Here is a 21,493-nt window from a genome sequence, read left to right as displayed (position 1 = left end):
TAGTTAACCACGGGTCAGCACACAGCATGCATCAGGGGAGACACACAGGCCGAAGCTGTGGCGGGCGAGAGCTCAGTTAGTTGATAAAGCATAGAACAGAAGGGAGGGCACACTTTTTTTTTTTTGAAGGCCCAACGCACCGAGGTGGGCAGGCCGAGGCAGCCGGTGAGGTCTACTTGACAGCAAGACAGGCTAGAGCACAGCCCAGTTGGAGGAACACTCGGCTGACTGACAGTTGTTTATTTTGCCTAAGCTGCACGACAACAACTGGCAGAGTCACTCAACGACGGGGCGGCAAGCTGAGCCCCAGCAGAGGAATGGTGTTTTCCCTGAAGGTGTAGGTTGAAAGACAACACATGCACACACCAATACTGCACAAGCAGTCACACTCATATGACGGGCAGCCGAGAAAAGATGAGACAAGTGAAGCAGACCGTGAAGAAGGAAAAAACACACTCAAAATGGAGCCACTGATTCCACGAGAGCAGCACGAATTCAAGGGAATTACAGTCGACTTAGAGGAGCTCTTTCAAAAAACACACTCGGGTTAGTGACACAGAAGCATACCTTACCGTAGGTGAGAGGCAAAAGAGGAAGTGGGCTCCACGGAGCGACTACTTATTATTTGTTTATTTAGCAGACGCCTTTATCCAAGGCGACTTACAGAGACTAGGGTGTGTGAACTATGCAGCAGCTGCAGAGTTACTTACAACTACGTCTCACCCGAAAGATGGAGCACAAGGAGGTTAAGTGACTTGCTCAGGATCACACAATGAGTCAGTGCCTGAGGTGGGATTTGAACTGGGGACCTCCTGGTTATAAGCCCTTTTCTTTAACCACTGGACCACAGATCACATATTCATCTGACATGAAAGATCTTGATCGAAGAAGAAAGGAATTAAATTATGTTTCAGAGCATTTCATATATTGCTTCCAGGTTCATTTGCCAGTCTGGTTTCTATTATTTTCTTAGCTTTTCCTTCTGCAATTTTCTTCCCAGTATTACCATAAACCTGACACTCCCCACATGTATTTTAAATTTGTAGAACAGACAGACATCTAAAAAGTTTTTATTTGTCCCTAAGATAGGTTCCATAACATCCATGTTCCATTATATTTTGAATGACAGGTAGCCAAGAACATTAATTGATAGGTTCCATAATATCCATGTTCCATTATATTTTGAATGACAGGCAGCCATGAACATTAATTATGCTACTGACGAGCTACACAGATGAGTAAAAGCTACAGTAGCTGATGGCAGCACCTATATTGTCAAGTATTTTATACAAGGAATCATTATTTTGCTTTTGTTATTTATCATTTCTGAAGCATGGACGACCAGCACTCATGCCCTCCCTCTGCTTCACAGCAACTGCTCATAAATAGCTGAGGTAGCTTTAGCAGCTGAAATCTCCCTTGTTATGTGGTGTCTTCACTGCTCACAGCTATTAATCACTTCATAGAAAAGGCAGCTGACATCTGGGCAGAGTGTACCTTAAAAACAGTAGCTCTAGAATCCTATACAGTGGCTCACCTATTAATTGTCTCATTAAGTGTGCATTCATTTTGTGTTTAGGTGAGAATGTTGTGTTGATCTTGAGTATTATTATTATTATTATTATTATTATTATTTGTTTATTTAGCAGACGCCTTTATCCAAGGCGACTTACAGAGACTAGGGTGTGTGAACTATGCATCAGCTGCAGAGTCATTTACAATTACATCTCACCCGAAAGATGGAGCACAAGGAGATTAAGTGACTTGCTCAGGGTCACACAATGAGTCGGTGGCTGAGGTGGGATTTGAACCGGGGACCTCCTGGTTACAAACCCTTTTCTTTAACCACTGGACCACACAGCCTCCTAGTAGCTGAGTATTGAACCTTTTAAAAGCCAGGCTTGTTAACAGCATTCAGTATTTATAAAGAAAAAAATATGTGAAGGGTAAAAACAACATTCTACAATGTCAGGGCTCTAATAATAAACGTAAAAGCAGGTAAGGAATTTTGTTTCCTATCATTTAATTCCTGACTGTACTCAGATGTATCTGGCAGCAAAATTGTTACATTTCAATGGTACTGAATTTACTGTGAACAATTTCTAAAGCTGTGTGGATGCTGTGTGAGAAACATGTTACTTCCAATTGCTTCATTAACAACGGTTTTCATTTTGGATTTGTTCAGGACCTGCTCTTCAGTTCTAGTTGCCTGCCATTGAAATAGCTAGAACAGCTTCAATGTCTTTATATTAGTAAGCTGTGTTTTATTTATTGCTATCAGTCCTGTTGGTAGAGTCAAATCCTTGTGGTGAAGTACATACTGCAGAGTCAAAGTGTGGAGTCCAAGAATCTACAGGAACAGACTGTTCTGGGATTGACACCCAAACCTTATTTTCATGCATACAAAAACATATTTAATCAAAACTAACTTCTGCATTTCCAATAACCTTTCAATTACAGCTACAATTCATTAATTCATCGATTCATCAACTGATACCAGTATTATGACTGCAATAGACTGAAATGTCTATTGCAACCCATCAAGCTAATTAATAGTGTTATATTCTTCAGCATTTAAAAAAAGGAAAGAAATAGAATCAGATCAAACACAGATTTCTCAATGACCAAAATGTGTTTGCCTGGTATATTCCGTAAGATGTTGAAGCAGTACGTTTCAAAAAGTTTCCTGGCTGAATTTTAAATTTCAATGGGGATATCAAATTATAAATTGATCAGTTCATTCTTAGAAGTGTTAAATCCCCAATAGTTAAATATGAATAGAACATAAATAATTGAATGTATCTAGCATGATTTTATGAGCATAAGGATGATTACGTATTAACCCACCCTGAGCATTGATATTTTTTAAGATTTCATTCTATACAGTAAATCTTCAGACATTGATTTTCCTTAATCCTATGTAAAGACAGAAATGTTTTTAAAATGTGGTGTTTTTTATATTTTTTTATGGCACAGCAGGGAGCTAAATACAAGAAAATCCTAAGTGCTTTGCTGTTTCAGGCACCCTGCCATTTACTGAATAGTGACCAGTTACTGCAGCTCATTTTGTAATGGAAAAAAAGAAAGATTGCAAAGATGTACTTGAAATCATTTGTGTTCTCAGTTCATTGTTGCTGTCTGTCAGAGTGGCTCCAGCCTGAAGCATTAGTTAACGGATTGAGGGTGTAGTCCCTTTAGTACTGAATTTATTTGCTGAAATATTTTGCCAAGAAAAGGTTTTTAATCTTTCAGAATTGTTATTTGAATGAACAAACAAGGAAATAAATTATTTGTGAATTTGGTCCATTTTTTTGTCTGCTCTTTTAGAATGTACTGTGTTGTGTGTGTAGGGTATATCTTATTGTATAGGAGATGCCATCTAATGCAGTTGCTCAAACTGTGCAAAATTATGTCTTGTTTTAACAACGTGTTAACTTATTATAAATGAAAAAAAACACCTCTTGTACTCAGGAACTGCTATTTAAAAAGTGTTGGTTTTTTTTTTGTTTGTTGGTTTTTTAACTCAAGAATTATGACGTGTGTACACAGGATAAGATGTACACAGCACTAGAATTATGACAAATCCTTAACAGTGACTGACTGGTTTGCCATATGTGATTCATAATATAAGTAAATTGGCTGTGTGGGTGTCTCACCACTATAAGAGATGTCCTCTTGTGCAGTTTGGGCGAAGTTAGCTGTTCAAACTGTGTGAAATGATGTCTGTTGTAATAAGAGGCACATCACGCATAACTTATTATGAATCCCAAAAACAAAGATCGTACTGATGAACTACCATTAAACATAAAACATTTGAGTTATTTTTTAACTTTATAAGTATGTTGTGTATTCTATGCACAGGATGACAAATATACACAGGATAAGCCGTACTGGGATTTTGACAAATCTTTATTTGATTAATTTCTCATGCATGATGTATAATATTCACACAGTATTCATACAGTGTTTTGATACTGCCATCTGTAGCACAGACACTTGTGAATATGGGCTGTCCCTCAGTTACATGGCTGTTTCATTTGTATTCTGTAAGCTTGTTTTCTGCCCCTCCCTGTTGCAAGCCAGTTTTAGACAGGGTGGTCAAGAAAGTAGATTGGTCAGGCGTTGACTGAGGGCTGATAGCTGAAGCTGAGTTGCCAGGTGCTTTCATTTCCAGGACTGCACTAACGATGTGATGACTCAGACCACTATGGTGGTGACTTTACAGCAGATTTCCAATTTTAAGACTGCAATCCTAGCTCCTCAATTTGCGCCTGCATTTTATATAAAAAAACAATATTTTATTTCCTGCTATTCCTCACCCCAAAATAATCAATCGTAATGGTTGAAATAATGAGAGAGCCGTGGCCATTGTGCCTATTCTTCTAAATGTGCTTATTGAAATATTGTAAATCAATCATACTTAATTCCAATTTCCCTAAGTTGGCAAATACGGTTATGTTTTCTTCCAGAACAATTGAAATACCTCATACATTCTGGCTGCCCTTCATGGTCCTACACCCTATTACCAGATGTTACTCATTTTTATAGAACTGTAATATCTGTATGACTGCCAGTTCTATAGAATATCTTGTTGTTCATTAAGAAAGTGATTATACAGGATTACCAATGTTTAGACAGCATGTTTCTCAAAATAATTAAAATTACAATCACTGAAATTAAACATTAAAAAAAAAAACATTTACTTGATGGCCAGACTGTGAACATTTATCTAATAGACCACACAGTTCTGTAGATTAACATTCTACCAAGCTCCTTGATTTGAAGAGAAAAAACAGCAAGGAGTGACACCCTACAGAGTGTTAGACACAGACTAATGAATCACACTTTAGCAAAACAACTTTCTGTGCATAAAGATCTTGCAACTACATTTGCAATGCCCCAGGTTAAGGCTAGAGGCAGAACAATGACAATTTAGTTCCAGCTAGTGCAGTGTGTGAAAGAAATCGAATGTCAATTGCTTAACCAGTACCTGTTGTACAGTCTTAGGTACAGTTGTATTTCTAATAACCTTAACTTGTGCAGTTCACTGTGGAAACGTGTAAACAATAATATATATAGGGGCTAACTGGTTTGATACAAGCATGTACTGCGATAGACAGAATAAATGAAACACATTCTGAGGATCAGGAACGACATTACTGGACTGAATTTCTAGCATCGGGCACTGGTTCCTGCAGATCTTTTTCTCCCTCTCTTTTCTTCTCTTTAATAAATCTGTTCCTGAGATTTTTCCATCTCTTACGGCATTCTTCTTCTTAAAAAAAAAAAAAAAAAAAATGTAGTAATAGTAACTTATTTGTAGTAACAAATAAGCTAGTAATATATTTTTTTCATTGCAGGTTTTTGGCAACAGGGGATTCTTACCATTCAACTGCTTTTAGTTACAGAGTTGGGGTTTCAACCGTATCAGGCATAGTAACATAGTAATGTCAGGTAATATGGTGGACTACATGAAGGTCCCCACAGAAGAGGATTGGATAGCAATTGCCCAGGTATTCCACAATAGATGGAACTTCCCAAACTGTCTAGGGGCAATTGATGGAAAAACATGTGGTCACCCAAGCACCTGCTTCTTCTGGGCCACAGTTTTTTTAATTATAAGGGCAGTTTTTCAATTGTCCTGTTGGAACTTGTGGACAGCAATTACTGTTTCACAGTTATTGATGTTGGAGCATTTGGAAGGAACAGTAATGGCAGTACACTGTCCTGTTCAGCTTTAGGGAAAGCTTTACAAAGAGGAACCCTGGATATCTCACATGACACATTTCTTCCTGGCACGAATCAACCTGGACTTCTGTCACATGTCATTGTGGGAGATGAGGCATTCCCCCTACGCAGAAATTTAATGAGGCCATACCCTGGAAGAAACCTGTGGAGGGACAAGCACGCTTTCAACTACCGCCTCTCTCTCTCTCTCTCTCTCTCTCTCTCTCTCTCTCTCTCTCTCTCTCTCTCTCTCTCTCTCTCGAATTGCGGAAAATGCCTTTGGCATTTTCGGAACATAATGGCGTGTGTACGGGTGCATTCTTGGTGTAAGCCCAGAGAATGCAGAGAAAGTAGTGAAGACAACATGTGTCCTGCACAACTTTATCCCAAAACAGCAACTAATGAGTCCATACCTCAGCACACATCAGTTGTGAGTTATGAAGCAAGAGGTATGCAGGGCATCTCCCGAGTTAGCAGCAATAATGCTACAAGGGAAGTGCTTAAAATCAGCGAGACTTATAACACTTATTTCAGTTCTGCAGCAGGAAAAGTTCTATGGCAGCATAGCCTTGTCCCATAGGCTCAATAGGAATGTGATGGGTTACACCCCGCCCCTGTATTATTATTTGTATTTTTATATATTTGTATTTATGACGACGAAAAAGCCGTGTTTTATTGTTTGTTTTTAATTAAAACCTGTGAGAATGTGGCTGGAGCCTCAACAAGGTGATTGTTTTATTGATAATTAATTAAGGCTCCAGCCACAGCTTAAAAGAACCCGCTCCAGGCTGATCAAGACATTTTTTGAGCCAGAGACGGGAGTACTGTGTTGAGCTGGAGAATACAAGAGAAGCAACTGCTACCGCTGTACCACACGGTATCTGTTTGTTGGTTTATTTTGGCCACCGTGTCCTTTTTGTTTTGTGTATTGTAAAGTGTTTTGTTTATTAGTTCATTTATGTGCAAACGCGCTTCGTTCCCCGTACCTACCTTTGCTGCCTTGCCTTTGTTTACTTTCTGGCCTGCCTGACGTCACACCACTCGCCATCTTGCCACAAGGAGCAATATGATCTTCTTTTATATAGTCTACATATATCCTATATGAGCACAAAGATTTTCTATAAATGTATGTTGAAGTGTATTTAATTAAATTAAAATGACCTAATTTAATTATCTTTAGCCTAAACAGTTCATTTTCTATTATTATTATTATTATTATTATTATTATTATTATTATTATTATATGTGTTATTTTAAAAAAAAAACTTAAAAAAAACTTTTATTTTTATTTATTTTACAACAGATGGCTGATTTGAATAGCAGATTTAAAGATTAAATTAATTTCGATGCAGAGTATGTAAAAAAAAACATTCAAATACAAAGTGTAGTCAGGAATTAGCTAACCTATTACCTGCCTCCTGTATTTCATGCGACCCAAAATTAGTTGTTTTATACATAACAGAGCTAATTATTTACATATTTGTCTGGCTTTCCTTTTAAATACAAAAAGTAAAGGATGTTGTTTAGAAAATAAAAGCTGTAACGATATACATAGAAAGCACACTGAATACCTGAAATGAAACTATACAACATTATATATAATTAAATATTAACTTACCTGATCGTCCCATCGTCAAACTGATGACCCTCCAAGCATTCACTTTTTGGTCTGCATCTTGGTAGATATTTAGAGTTGTGTTGTACAACTCTGAGTGCTCGGACATGTACAATATCAACTTTTCTCCCTCCATCTTAATTGTTCATTCTCTGCGAGCCAGCTGTCTTCTTCTGATTGGCTGCTGTTAATATACGTCATGAAGCAGCGCGGCAAAAGTTGAATTATTTTTATCTCTTGCACGCTGCCCCATAGCTTTTACTTTTTTTGCCGCGCGTCGTGTTTGGTGTGAACGCCCCTTTAAGGGATTCAAACACATTTCTTTCAGTTGTGCAAAACTCAGCACATTAAATACATTCAGCATATTCTGTAAAACATGTATGCATTCATGATAATGCCTTGTCACAATAATGCCACCCTTGAGAACACTTTTTTTTATATATAAGACTCTTGAGTTCTCTGGATTCTCAATTTCTAATTGGTATTCTAACAGTGGAGAGAATATAGTCGACAGTCTGGAAATAAACAGTTCAGATATCAGTCATCAGAAGGATAAGAAGAGACATTAACAGGTGAGTCATACAGTAAGGTGAGTGCTGGGTCACGTCTTGGCTGTGCAATGTCGTCGATCTTCGCTGGGGATTCCGGGTGGGAGTGTCAAATTGGATCTGGCACTCCCGCGGGTTAGGGAGGCAAAACCGGCAGGGACTGTCACTCCTCATTGCACTACAGCCGACCCTACCAGCCAGGCACCTAGTGAGGTCAGGCGGACACCTGTAGGGCTGTTCCTTGTCCTCCAGAGGCCAATAGCTCGCTGACATCCGCTCCCGAGTTCCTGGGTGTAAAAGAGGAAACTGGCTTGATCATAGGATTAGAGGACATCCACTGAACTTTCTGAACCTTCAGTTCTCCTGAGCTGTGTGGGGAATTGCTGCAGTGAGGGAACATAATTGGCCATTCCAAACTGTGGAAAAATCGGGAATAAAATACATTTTAAAAAAGAGAGATCAATAAGACAAGGAGCTGCTCAAAAAAGAAGAAAAATAGCAGTCCAAAATTATAACTTCCTGAAAGCATATTCTTGTGGTCATGAACAGCATACACTTTTTGACCAAAATGTGCTGACACTTTTACAGCATTTGAAATATTCATATGCCTTTGTGACAGAGAGTGAATTAATCCGAGTCAACAATCTCCCTCCCGACCTGTGAGGGCATGGTATAACAGAAACAGTGTGCCCCGGACTGGATGGTTTGACAGTTCATTCCAGGGTCAGTTGGAAGTCGGACACAATACCAGAAGTCATCACCTTAGGCGATGTGTCAGACATGGATTGGAGGACACGTGATTGCACTCGCTACCGAAGGGGGTGTGACTGAGGGTATATCAGGGGATGTGGCTGAGCAATCTGTTCCTTTGTTATGATTACGGACAGACAGGTAAAATGAGTACAGAGATAAAATAACCATGAGTGTTTCGTGTTGTGTTTGTTGTTCTGTCATTGTTTGTCATTGTTAGATGGCTAACACTAGCCAGGAGCTGTCGCTAAAGGCCAGCATTAAGCCGGACAGCACTGCATTACTGTTCACTAATAACTTGTATTTCACCACTTGCAACAAAGCACTCACTCTGGACTTGTGATCATGTTTGTGTTCTGTGTGTGTTTATACTGTGTTTATTATTTCGGAACTGAACCTCGTGATTTAAACTGTGCAGGGATTACTACTTATGGTTGCCAAATGACCAGGATTATAAAAACAAATAAAGAATTGTTTGGACTGTGAACTTTGTTGTTTGTCATTTATTTACGCATTGCATCACCTCTACACCTGTGCACTAAAAAAACGCTTTGCCACAGCCTTCCTGGAATAGTACTGCAGCCACCAGAAAGTCAGATATTTAACATTTTATTGAGAAAAAGGATCCTGTTAGCACACTATTCTTTCACACAGCACCCAGGAGTCCAAAGAAAGGCAATGAACATCAACATGCCCCAGTTATTTTTCTCAGTGTATGTTTAAAACTTTTCTTAAGCTTTCAGTTTACTTTCTGATGAAGTGTGCTTATCAATAAAACATAATGGTGTATATCATGTGTGATCATTTGAATGGTACATATGTGCACAATTCACATAAATACAATAATAATGTCTAAAAATCTGTTTGAGATATTATACAAATAGCAGCATAACCTCTCCAAAAAGTAGAAAAAAAAACCTAATTCTCAAATATAACCTCTAACCACTTACTAAGCCTACAAGAATACAACCCTGTTTGACGTGAATACAGTACGGTATTTGTCAATAAAAATAGAATACACACATAGGTGTTGCGGGACTTACCTTCCATGGAAGTAATGCAATATAATCTACTTTAAAATGTCTTAAGCTGCATGACTCTGTGAATAAAGTCCTGTAAAAAATATGTAAAAAAAAATTATTGAAAAAGAACACCGCGTAAGCTTGCTGTATCTGACAATTATTTTGGACAACCACTTAACTAAAATAGCTGAGGGATGTTTAAAGGACAAGTTGTAAGCTGTTTGTTTTTTTGGAGGTCAAACTTGCATGACAAAGTTAATGGAAGGAGGAAGGCTTTGTTGCAACCAGCAGCAGTTATACTGTATACACTGTTAAGATCCAGGAACACTGCCAGTACAACCAAGAACAAAAAAAAAAAAAGAATACATTCATTCCTTCATTTAAATGGAAATATAGTTTTCCTTTGAGTGCACAACAAGTCACATCTTTGCATTGTATGTGCTTTACCATCCAAAAAAAAGAAATAAATTCGTGTGGGGAAAGGTAATTGTTCTTGCCATTACCTCTACTAGAGTGGGTTGTAATTGATCAAAGCAGCCAGAGAATGGATTGGATGGATCTGAGTCACCCTGTAACTTACATAAGTGAATGTACAACGTTGAATGTCATGCTAAAGCAAGAACAATGGCTGTGAAAGGTCATTCATTTCCCATGGTAGAAGTCACGTGATATTATCCGTTAGTATTAAATTAGTTCAGGTCACGGTGCTTTGCTTTAATGTGGTAATCAAATTTATGACTGTATTTGAATGAATTATTGTATAGACTACCTATGTACACATTTTAATTACCTGAGCCATCAATCTGCATACTAATACACCAGTGATTATCATTGCAGTACTGTAGAACAAGGGGACAAACCAAATAAGAACGGGTGAAAACAATCGATCAGACATGATGATTCACATGTATCTGCTTTGAAAATGTCAGCTTGAGCCATATCCTATATGAAAATGGCCTAACCCTGGTTATAAAATGTAGGCCCTATGAGTGTTTATCTTTCATTCTTACAGCAGACCTCTACTGCTTCTAGCTGAGGTTTGTTAAAGGAATGCTGAGAAGAGTGGGGTTACAGTGCTGTGTTTGTAGCTAGTACCATGGCAACTGATGTCACGTTAAACTAAATACTGTAACGAGCTCTCAACAGCTCAACAGGTCCCCTTCATTTGGCCGGGACGCTAGAATACCTTTTCTCTTCTGCTTTTTCAAAACACACATGTTTATTATGACTTTCTTGCAAAGAGAAATGGACATTAAACTAAAAGTTATAAATGAAAGTTATACTTTGTTATGTTAATAGTAAATTGCAATCCAGTGTTATTTTAAAGCCACTGTACAAATAGTGGATCCCCAGTGTGAATGTGTTTAGTGTTTTGGGTGAAAGGGCTGCTTTCCGTGTGTTCTAATCGCATATCAGACTGTCTGGGGAGTTCACCTACTTGTTGCGAAGCAAAGCCCAGCCCAGGTGATAAACATAAATGCTGAGTCCACCATTTTATGAGGTGAAACATGTACAGCCCATGAACAAGATGGCTTTGCTGGTGACGTCAGTCCAAGAAATTAATGCATTACACATTGGCAATTGCGGGGCAAAACAGGGACGCAATGGCGCTCAGCTTTTATAAAACAAAAAGATTTAACAAAACAAAGACTTTATAAAAGAAAAGGCACAAGGGCACAAACAAACAAACAAAACGGAACAAACAAGTATCGTGCTAGTTTAAACTAGCATACGTAGCAATTGTTTACTTTATAGATAATTCTGTTTACCTCCTCTCTCTACTCCCGTTTTCCCTGTCATGAGTACTCAACCCCGTGCAGCCAAAGCTGCAAGTCTTTTATAGTGGTGACCAAGGGATTAACTGCTATCAATTATCTTGTTAACCCCTCAGTCACATTTTGCATGGGTTTACTAAAGATGTGCGACTGTTAGCTAATTCAACAATTACTCGCCGACAGTCACACATACTCATGAAGTATTTTAAAATACAAAACAATAGCAAATCATGGCGGACAGCACCTCGTTCGTCCTGCGCAACATAATACATAATAATACAAAATAACACAACAAATACAAGATAATATAAAACATGCACAGAGGCAGGGAGTACCCTGTCACAAGCCCTAACCTGTACATTAGGTTAGGGTTGTTTTCACCTGTTAGTGATGCTGTGGACCATATGGTTCACCCTTTTGTTGTCTTATTTCGCAAAGCAGCATATTATTTTGTTTTGAAAAACGGAATTCGGGCAGTGGAGCCAGAGTGCCGTTATTGCATGGTAGGTGAATGATTTTTGTTATGCTGTGTTAACAATGCAGGGTTGCTCTTTGCGTGATACTGTATAATGAGAGATTTACATAAATACATTTTTAAAAATCTATCGTCTAGACAGCTATCATTCTGCAGTATCCATCTTCAGTGTCATACAGCATCAGTGCACATGTTAGGAAACCAAAAACACCCAAATAATTGTTTTTATTTTTATTTATACTATTGCTAGGCAACACATCATTCTGAGTACACAGGTTTAATTTTTAATCTGGGCCATGCTCACGCTCATCTTGGTGATATATATAATAAGTAAATTAATAATAGAGATCATACAAATTATTTATTTGCGCAGCATAAACACAGTTACAGTTTTAACACATATATGTTTTGCTCCCTTGCCTTTTTTCACCATTAATCTCTTGTTTATACAGCCATAGATGTTTGAAAAAGTAAATGACCTGTAAATTGTGTATCTGATTAAGTGCTCTGTTTAGCACTAACATAGTCTGTTATTCATTCTGTGTGATTGCAGCACATTTGTGATTAATCATGCAAGTAACTTCTTTCTACTTTTTTTTTTTTGATAAATCGTTTTGGCTTGTCATTCACATTTACTTTGAACTCAGCATGTTCAAAATGCCCATTACCAGACACGAAGCCTCCTGCTGTTCAATAAAAAGCAAGCTTTTATCAGTATATTTAAAGAACACTGGAATTCAATGCCTTTTACTGTATTACTTATATCACAAAACAATTGTAAGGTATTACTTACCTCATTTAAATTTGAAATAAGCCACTGGTAAAGAGCCATTAACCGTTGCTACAAAACTTGACCTCAGACTTCATTTAAAGACAGTTTTTTCCACATGTGGGGCCCAGGATAACCGGCTATGGAATACATTACTTATTCCGACGACTCTTCACTATTCAACAACAATGCCACTCATCTGCTTCTAATCACTCAGGGCTGTCCTTAGTATCAGTTATATATACACAAAAGGCTTGATATTGGGCTTGGAATATGCACAGCATTTCCGAGGCACCCAAACATGCATGTATTGTCAGCATATTAGCTCACAGTACCAGCCTGCATCTGTCTTGCTTTTACAATACCCATATTGGATGTTGGTTTGAAGCTTGTAGGATGCTTTCACAGCAATGTATTCACTGGTTAGTTGCACAGCAGTGGCTCCAACCAGTGTGTCTTGGCTCTGTGTTTTGACAGTATCATTGCTAACAAACGTTTACCACCTCCAGTCAGTTCAAAGCTTACATGCCCTGTTCTCTGAGAAAACATATATCCAAGTATGGACCAGATCTGAGGCTTAACAGTATGTTACCGACTTAAACAGTGTTCCAGGTAGTTGACTGCATGAACTACGCAGGGCAGTTCATCCCTTAACCCTGCCTTCCATCTTTAACACACCCCCTTTATCCCAAACTATCCACATACTCAGCCACTGAGAAGCTAGAACTTGTAGATTTAGATTAGTAAACTCAACTCTGGTCTAGCCTTTTTACAAATATTATTATTTATTTATTTACTTTTTATAGACACCTCATATGTGCAGTTGATCACAAGTCAAACTTTTTTTCACATGAGGCTATTTAACTACCAGTACATTCAGGCAAAACTAGACCCTTGCAAGTACGCAAGTCAAGTCAATATCTGTGTCATGGCTGAGGAAATAATTAAATAAGATACCCTGTTAAATCCAGGACACTAAACTAAAACCGATCACATAATAAACCAAAAAAGAAATCTCTCTATTACTTCTCCCTAGTGATGGAGGTATATTTCAAACTTAAAAATTGCTAAGAATACAATGAAAGCTAAGTCTTTTTAATCAGCCTTTGTTGCAAGTGCCTCTAATATTGACCATCCTTTTATCTACCCAAATCATATTTTTTCGCTGTGATTATTAAATCCTTCTACTATCATATTAGTTTGGGATATGTAATCTAACTCTCAATCCATCCTAATACAATAAAGTTGCAGATTTGGAAAAAAATTACCACAGATATTAGTCACATCTACTGGGACGAATTCAATCTTATATTTGTGGTTTATCACTTTTCTTTCAATCTTTGCAGTTAGAAATTGAAAGTTTGACTACGTTGCTAGACATTAGTCACTTTATATTATACTATGAAGTCTGCATTACCTTGTTTTATAAGGCACTTTTCATAGAATCATACTGGGTACACTTGTAAGTGTCTTGTATTTTTTCCCCCAGATTTATAAATGTGTACATTCAGATATCATTTATAAATCTAGTTAAAAGATTTAACATTTAGCTAAATATTTAACTAAATCTTAAATCTCTTAACAAGATTTAACATTTAGCTAAATATTTAAATGGACAGCTAAATATGGAGTTTGTATGCAAATTAGCTCTGCCCGCTTTGTGCTTTCACATGATTTGATTGGCTTTTGTAATGCCGAAATTTGCATATTCCCCAATTAGCATTGCCATCAAATTGCATTCACATAATTTATAAATCTGGGGAAAAAATACCTATTTAAGTTAAATCTGGGAAAAAATACAAGATTTAAGTTCAATCTGTTCTGGATTCTAAGACTAACAGCCTGCTGTGCAATGCAAAAATCAACTATAACAGAATTGCTTTAGAATTACCAGAAACAACCCGAGACGAATTAAACTAATGTTTCCATGATTTAATTCCTCTAATATGGTGATTCAACCCATTCTCAATCAATTGTCAACAATTGTGTTGCTCCTTGCATTAAAGAAGGCATGTAACAGGATTTTGAATGCGTTTGTGTTTTGGTTGCCTAGGAAAATATTTTAAACGGTTTAATAACACTCAAAATGTTTATTTCTATGGTTAAGTAGCAATGTATTGTATAAGGGTGAATTGTAAAGTGCTGATTTAAAAGAGGATTGAAACTTTAAATAGCTGTCCAGTAGGATTTCAAGTTCAACACAACACGGTAAAAAATAAATAGAATGCGGCTTCCAATGCTGGATATACTAACGTAGGCGTAGCCTACTGTCTTTATTTTCAATTACTGCTAGGAAACAAAAAGAGACATAGTGTATGAAGAGATACTGAGCTGTATTTCTATAAAGCTGTAAGATTAAGTTTTGAGTTCAGTTGTACTAATAGTACTAATAATAGGGCTGTCAGCAGTCCAGCTGTTCTGATTAAATTTCCTTTAAGACTTTCTCTGAACCGACGCATTTCAATTGACCGTGGTGACGCTATTAAATTGTGCAATAAGGTGCTTCTGCAGACTGCTTCCTATTCAAATACTAGCCAATTATTGTCAGGTGTGATTCGCCACTTAAAACTTTTCAAACCCAGCATCAATTGCTCGGTTGAGAATATGAATAAGAAAAAAAACCCTACAATGCGTTTTGCGTCTTTTTCTTGAGCTGTCCAATGCAGATAGCTTACACGTTGTAAACACATAAGCAAAACAATAGTGTGTATTGTCTTCACTTCACTTTAAATAAATAACTAGATTTTTTTAATGATCTTTTTCACATTCTCAAACAATGATGCTGGGGTTGAAACTTTTTCAATTAAATGGCTAATCACACCTGATGATAATTGGCTTGTAAAAACCCGACAATTATTTTTGAATGGGTAGCAATCTATAGATTATACACAGCAGAACCCGATTGAAGAATTTAGGAGTGTCACCGCGGTCAATTGAAATGTGACGGTTCAGAGAAAGTCTTAAGGGAAATTTAATCAGAATAGCTGGACTCGTGACAGCCCTAAATAATAATAATATAATAATGATGTTGATGTAAGTCTTGAAGAGTTTGTATAAAATGCTCCTCTTTGGATAAGCACATTCACAGGTTTACAGTTAATTGTAATTTAATGTATTTAGTGGTGTGAACAAAAGGTTATGAAACCCTACAGTAAAGACACCTTAAATACTGTAATTCCAGAAATATTTGCGAGCCTTTTATTATGTGTTTGTTGCAGATTAAAAAAAAAAAATGCAAACATTTTTCCCACAAATATAAAATAGTAATAACATAGTAATTAATAGTAGTTACTAATAGTAATATCGAACTGTCAGTGCTACAGGTGGCCAACATTTCTGTAACAAAATTGATCTGATGAGTGTGATTCACCAAATATTTTGGTCACAAATACTTCTGGTAATTAAAACAATTCTGAATCACTTGGAGTCTCCATCCGATTTAAATTAAATTGGTCTGGAAGTTATCCTGGGTAGCCCTGTTCACTTACTACTACAGACATATTCCTTTTCTTGTTCCTTTAGACTTCAATTTTTTTATTTTATAGTCTTTTCGGCAATTGTTAGCCTTGTTGCTTATTATTCTTGCTGGTTCTTTCTTATTGTTTTCTGATTTAAAAAATATGTTTCACTATTAGTATAATAGTTAATGGCATAGCTTGTGCTTTTTGTCAGTGACCTGCTATGTACGTCACTGTTTGTAGAGATAACTGTGAATAATTTTGTCAAATAATAATAATAATAATAATTCATTGTAGTCGTAGTAGTCCTATTTAAGGCACGTATGAGGACTGCACCAGCTGGAAAAAGACAGCTGGAAAAAAATTCTAGTTAGCACCCTTGAGGGTGCTAAAAAAGACATACCTTAACTAAATTTAACTGAAAAAAACAGACAAAAAGACTGTAAATTAAATGTTAAGAGTAAAAGGGGTGGTAGTACAGAGCACGCCCCCTAGAGCCCACTGGTTGACAAAAGCTGTCATGTCGCCAGCGGACTCTGTGTGGGCGTGCTCTAAATTAACCCGGGACCGGACCAGTAGTAGTCGTAGTAGTATTTTTTAATAATAGGCTACATTGTTTTCTTACAGTACTGATATGAAACTATTTAAAATGCAATATAAGACTTTTGACCTTTACTACACCATGGGCTGCTGGTTTCACAGAACCTGATTGACAGTAATCTGACTACCTAATTTTATGTCGAAGAGCAGTGCAAATCAGGATCTTCAAAACCATAGTGCATGTTCCTTATTTTGAATAGCTCAAGTGGGAGGTGAAATACTTGTCTTTGATATATTGTTCTGTTACCATTTCATTTTTTTTCCATTAGGGCAGTTTGGTTTGCTAAAAATTGAAATCTCCTGACATCAGCTGCAGGTATTCCTTTCCCAAGGATACACAGGAAAGAGAATGGCAGAACATACAGGATGCTCAGTATCTTATATCTACAAACATCTAAAGATTGAGGGTCTCCAAGGAGCAAACTGCATACCTTGGACCCAATCCAAGGCCATGCATGTTACACTATATAGTCAACCCTGCTCATGCGACCACCTTTATTTAGCGACCCCCTGGTCTAAGTGACCACTTTAAATTCCTCCCAATGATATTTGTGCTTTTATTTAATTGTATTAAGCGACCACCTGTCTAACGTGACCAACGACCACAATTCTCTTACCCAGCAATGGGCTCAAACCTGTATTAAGCACCCTTACACAGGGCTACTCTTAGGAATACGGTAAACATTTTAGCCTTTATCCGTAATTAATAAAACAACAGCACTCCCTTGTAAAGGAAGAGAGAAAATGTGGAGAAACAAAAGGTCCTCCATAGATGACAGAATTAAAGTTATTAAACTTGTAAAGACAGTAAGTGCCAGAAAAACTGCTAAAATTCGGCACTAGAAAGATGCAGATACAGCATTTTGAAACAGAAAGAAATAGGGCTTGAAGTTTTAGGTTTTTATTTTTGTTCACGTGACCATGTTTTGAGCCGATTCAATATCTTAATTAAACTGTTAATTACTAAACAAAGTCGCTTCTTTTTACCTTGATGTCTTGATTGACTTGCTGATTCTGTTTCACCTTCTTCATTATTTGAACACAAGAACAAGCAATGACATTAATCACTTCCCCCAGATGCTACTTTAACTTGCATTTCACTTGCCTGGGAACTTGGTAGCTTCCAATGTATCCGTTTCATGTTGTGTTGTTCTTTCCCGCTAATTTAACAGAATGTTCTCATAATTCGGATGTAGCGGCTTAAGACTTAAAGGCAAACCGTTAAAAGGAAAATAAACATAGAAAAATGTACAAAAAAGTCTGAAAAAAAGTGCGGTATTTCACACAGCTGAAGGAAGACTTTTGTCAGAAACGTTATGTAACAAATTATTTTTCAATAATTTAAACCTTGTGTACAAAACAAATACCCATTTTTCATTTTCCAGTCTTATATATGTATGTAATTGATATTGATGTACTATTAGTTTTATACTGACAATACTTTAACCTGCTTTTTCAACAGATGATATCTGGGTTACTAAGAGAAAGAGGTATATTTATTCAAAGAAACAGACTTTGCAGCTCATTGACAAGGGTTGACCCAATTGGTACAGCCATTCAGAGAAGGTCATACCATGTTGCTTCACCAAACAGCATGTGGCATATGGACAGTCACATGAAGCTTATAAGGTAACTTTAGAGTTCATGACTTCCTGTAAAAAATATATAAATATCTATTTTCTTTATAGAAAACATAAAAAATGTTTTGCAGTTGGACAGAACATTTACTTTAAAAAATAAAATAATTTGGGGCTCACGAGTGGTCGCATCCGGTAAAGGTGCTCTGCGTGGAGTGCAGGATGCGCCCTATAGCCTGGAGGTCGCCGGTTCAAATCCAGGCTATTCCACTGCCGACCGTGGACAGGAGCTCCCAGGGGGCAGCGCACAATTGGCCAAGCGTTGCTGGGGGGGGGGGCTTAGGTCAGCCAGGGTGTCCTCGGCTCACCGCACACCAGCGACCCCTGCAGACTGACCAGGCACCTGCAGGCTTGCCTGTAAGCTGACCAGAGCTGTCCTCCGACGCTGTAGCTCTGGGCTGGCTGCATGGTGGGCCTGCAGAGTGAAAAGACGCGGTCAGCTGACAGCACATGCTTTGGAGGACAGCGTGTGTTCGTCTTCGCCACTCTCAAGTCAGTGCAGGGGTGGTAGCGGTGGGCTGAGCCTAAATACAATTGGGCATTTCAAATTGGGAGAAAAACAGGGTAAAAATAATTGGTGACTACTAAATTTAGAAACATTTAAAAAAATTAAAATAAATAAAATAAATTATAAAAACAACCTTCCAGCATGTTTCCAGTATACTGAATCAATTTATGTGGCTATATAGTTTATATAATTTATGTGGCTATATATTTTGTAACTCCAGCCTAACATATATTTATTATTATTATATGTCTATATTTTCAATATACTGAGTCCATTATTATTTATTCATTTGACTGATGCCTGTAACAGTTGAAGCACTTCTAAATATTATTAGTTTTATATTACAATAGCATTGAACAAGAATGTGTAGTGCAACTAAACATTGTGTTATGTTGTTTTGTTTTTTCCATGTTTTCTTAACTTTCTTTTTTCCTTTCCTTTTCCATGGTGCAATCGATGGGTTCTCCCGTCTTGTACCATACTTGCGCTGTGCTACAAACAATTCTTCATCCACGATCCTAAAGGTTTTCGCCAAAGCAGATGTTCAATATGGATTACCGTCTAGGGTTCGGTCTGATCGTGGTGGAGAAAATGTACAGGTAGCTGCTTATGAATGCACTGAGGGGGTTACATCATGGCAGCCACATAACTGGAACATCTGTTCACAATCAGATAATTGAAAGACTGTGGAGAGATGTTTTCCAACAGGTTCTCGACCCTTCTACAGGGAATTTTATCATATGGACATTGTTGTAATGGATGAATGGAATAATTTGCACAAAGGATGTCTGTATTTGTTTACCATTCTGAAATTACTGAAAGATTGGAACTTTTCAGGAAAGGTTGGAATAAACATAAAATTAGAACTGAAAGTAATAGAACACCTTAACAAATTTGGTTTGATGGTCTCTCAGCTACATCTAATGATTCAGGTACAATTAAGGTGAACACACAAGACTGCACATAATTTAGTTGTACATTTACAAAGAACTGGTGTTGAAATGACAGATAATGAACTTACATTATTATTATTATTTGTTTATTTAGCAGACGCCTTTTTCCAAGGCGACTTACAGAGACTAGGGTGTGTGAACAATGCATCAGCTGCAGAGTCACTTACAATTACGTCTCACCCGAAAGACGGAGTACAAGGAGGTTAAGTGACTTGCTCAGGGTCACACAATGAGTCAGTGGCTGAGGTGAGATTTGAACCAGGAACCTCCTGGTTACAAGCCTGTTTCTTTAACCACTGGACCACACAGCCTCCTTCTTACAGAAACCAAAGAGTTTTTTAATCCACTGAACAACTCCAAATTTTAGTAGAATCAGTTGAACCTGGTACTGATTTAAAAGATAAATACTTACGCTATGTTTAAAAAGCAACTGAGTTCTTGGTATCTGGTACCCAAACATAAATGTCATGTTGAGTGCATGAATTTTAGTTTGCTGCTGCAACACCAACTCCCATAGGGGCCTGCTGCTCACATCCTGACTGTGGTCATGACATCCCAGGGAGGGAGGGGGAGCTGGATACATTTAACTGTTTTCCAGGCCATAAAATATTTTATAGGCAAATTCACCTTGAATGAAGGGCACATTTGAACTCATCAACTGCAACATACCTTTAAATTATTTTTTAAATGTCAAATTGAGTAAGTAATCATATCAATTAAGTATTAGAGAGCAAAAGTTGGAAAAGAAACCAGCAGACATTGTGGCCGTCCAGGAACTGAGGGTGGAATTAAATCAAAACTTTGACCCACCCACTAATCACACATGACAACTCAGGATTTGATGGTGGTTGGTTTTATGAGTAGAAGAAAGAAGTTTCTTACAAAAAAATAAACCTATTCAGTACAGGGTTGTAATTTATGATTAGACATCCATGATTTAGCCATTTAGGATTTTACATTATCTTTAAAAACTTGCAAGACTGTAGCCCTCCAGGACCAAGAGTAAGTGTCATTTCTATATGTAAAACTGCACATAGCTGACAGAAATTGAAAGGAAATTGTCACAGCCTCAGCATTTACAAGAGGCATTTTCATTAGCACTAGCTTGCTTAATTTAGTTATTGATATTTAAGGTCTGCAAAACAAGGTTAGAGTTAAGATTGCTGGTTACCCTACAGATGTTCAGTTTTAGTTTTGCTATTGGGTACTTAAAATGTGACCTTTGAAACATGTTTGCTATTGTATAAATATATAATTGACTTACGTGCAATACAGGTCATTATATTCCATAATAAAGTCCATAACAAAGTCTTATTTTGATTAATTGATTTGGATTACTTTATTTTATGATGGCACATTATTGGTTTCTCATTAAATGTTTTTTACCCGTTCTCTAAAAGTGAAATAAAAGCTCATGTTAAGTCTTCATACTGTGTGGATATCAATGTTTTACAATGTGTTTTTCTTAAAATCTCAAGTCTACAAAGTAGATCATGGTTACATGGTAATCATGGAAGTAAAATTTTATGTGTTTACCTATAGTATTCAAAATTCTCCAGGACTGCAAACATTCTTCATTTTTAATTCTTTTTTTTTTAGTTTTTAATATTAAGAATAAAGGCAGGATCACAATTATGAAATACATAGATTTAGAGA

At 37.2% G+C, this 21,493-nt stretch overlaps 1 long non-coding RNA gene across 1 annotated transcript in view; it reads left to right on the top strand.

Moving 5' to 3' along the window:
* LOC131737449 (uncharacterized) overlaps positions 1–21,246 on the top strand; it is a 35,433-nt gene extending 14,187 nt beyond the window's left edge. The window contains exons 2-3 of the long non-coding RNA XR_009329055.1: positions 18,202–18,368; positions 19,409–21,246. This is a non-coding gene — a long non-coding RNA (uncharacterized LOC131737449). The remainder of the gene's footprint in view (positions 1–18,201; positions 18,369–19,408) is intronic.
* The last annotated feature ends 247 nt before the right edge of the window (positions 21,247–21,493 follow it).

Source organism: Acipenser ruthenus, chromosome 7 (genome assembly GCF_902713425.1).
Source record: "Acipenser ruthenus chromosome 7, fAciRut3.2 maternal haplotype, whole genome shotgun sequence".
Classification (NCBI taxonomy): domain Eukaryota; kingdom Metazoa; phylum Chordata; class Actinopteri; order Acipenseriformes; family Acipenseridae; genus Acipenser; species Acipenser ruthenus.
This window is presented reverse-complemented; position numbering and strand designations above follow the sequence as displayed.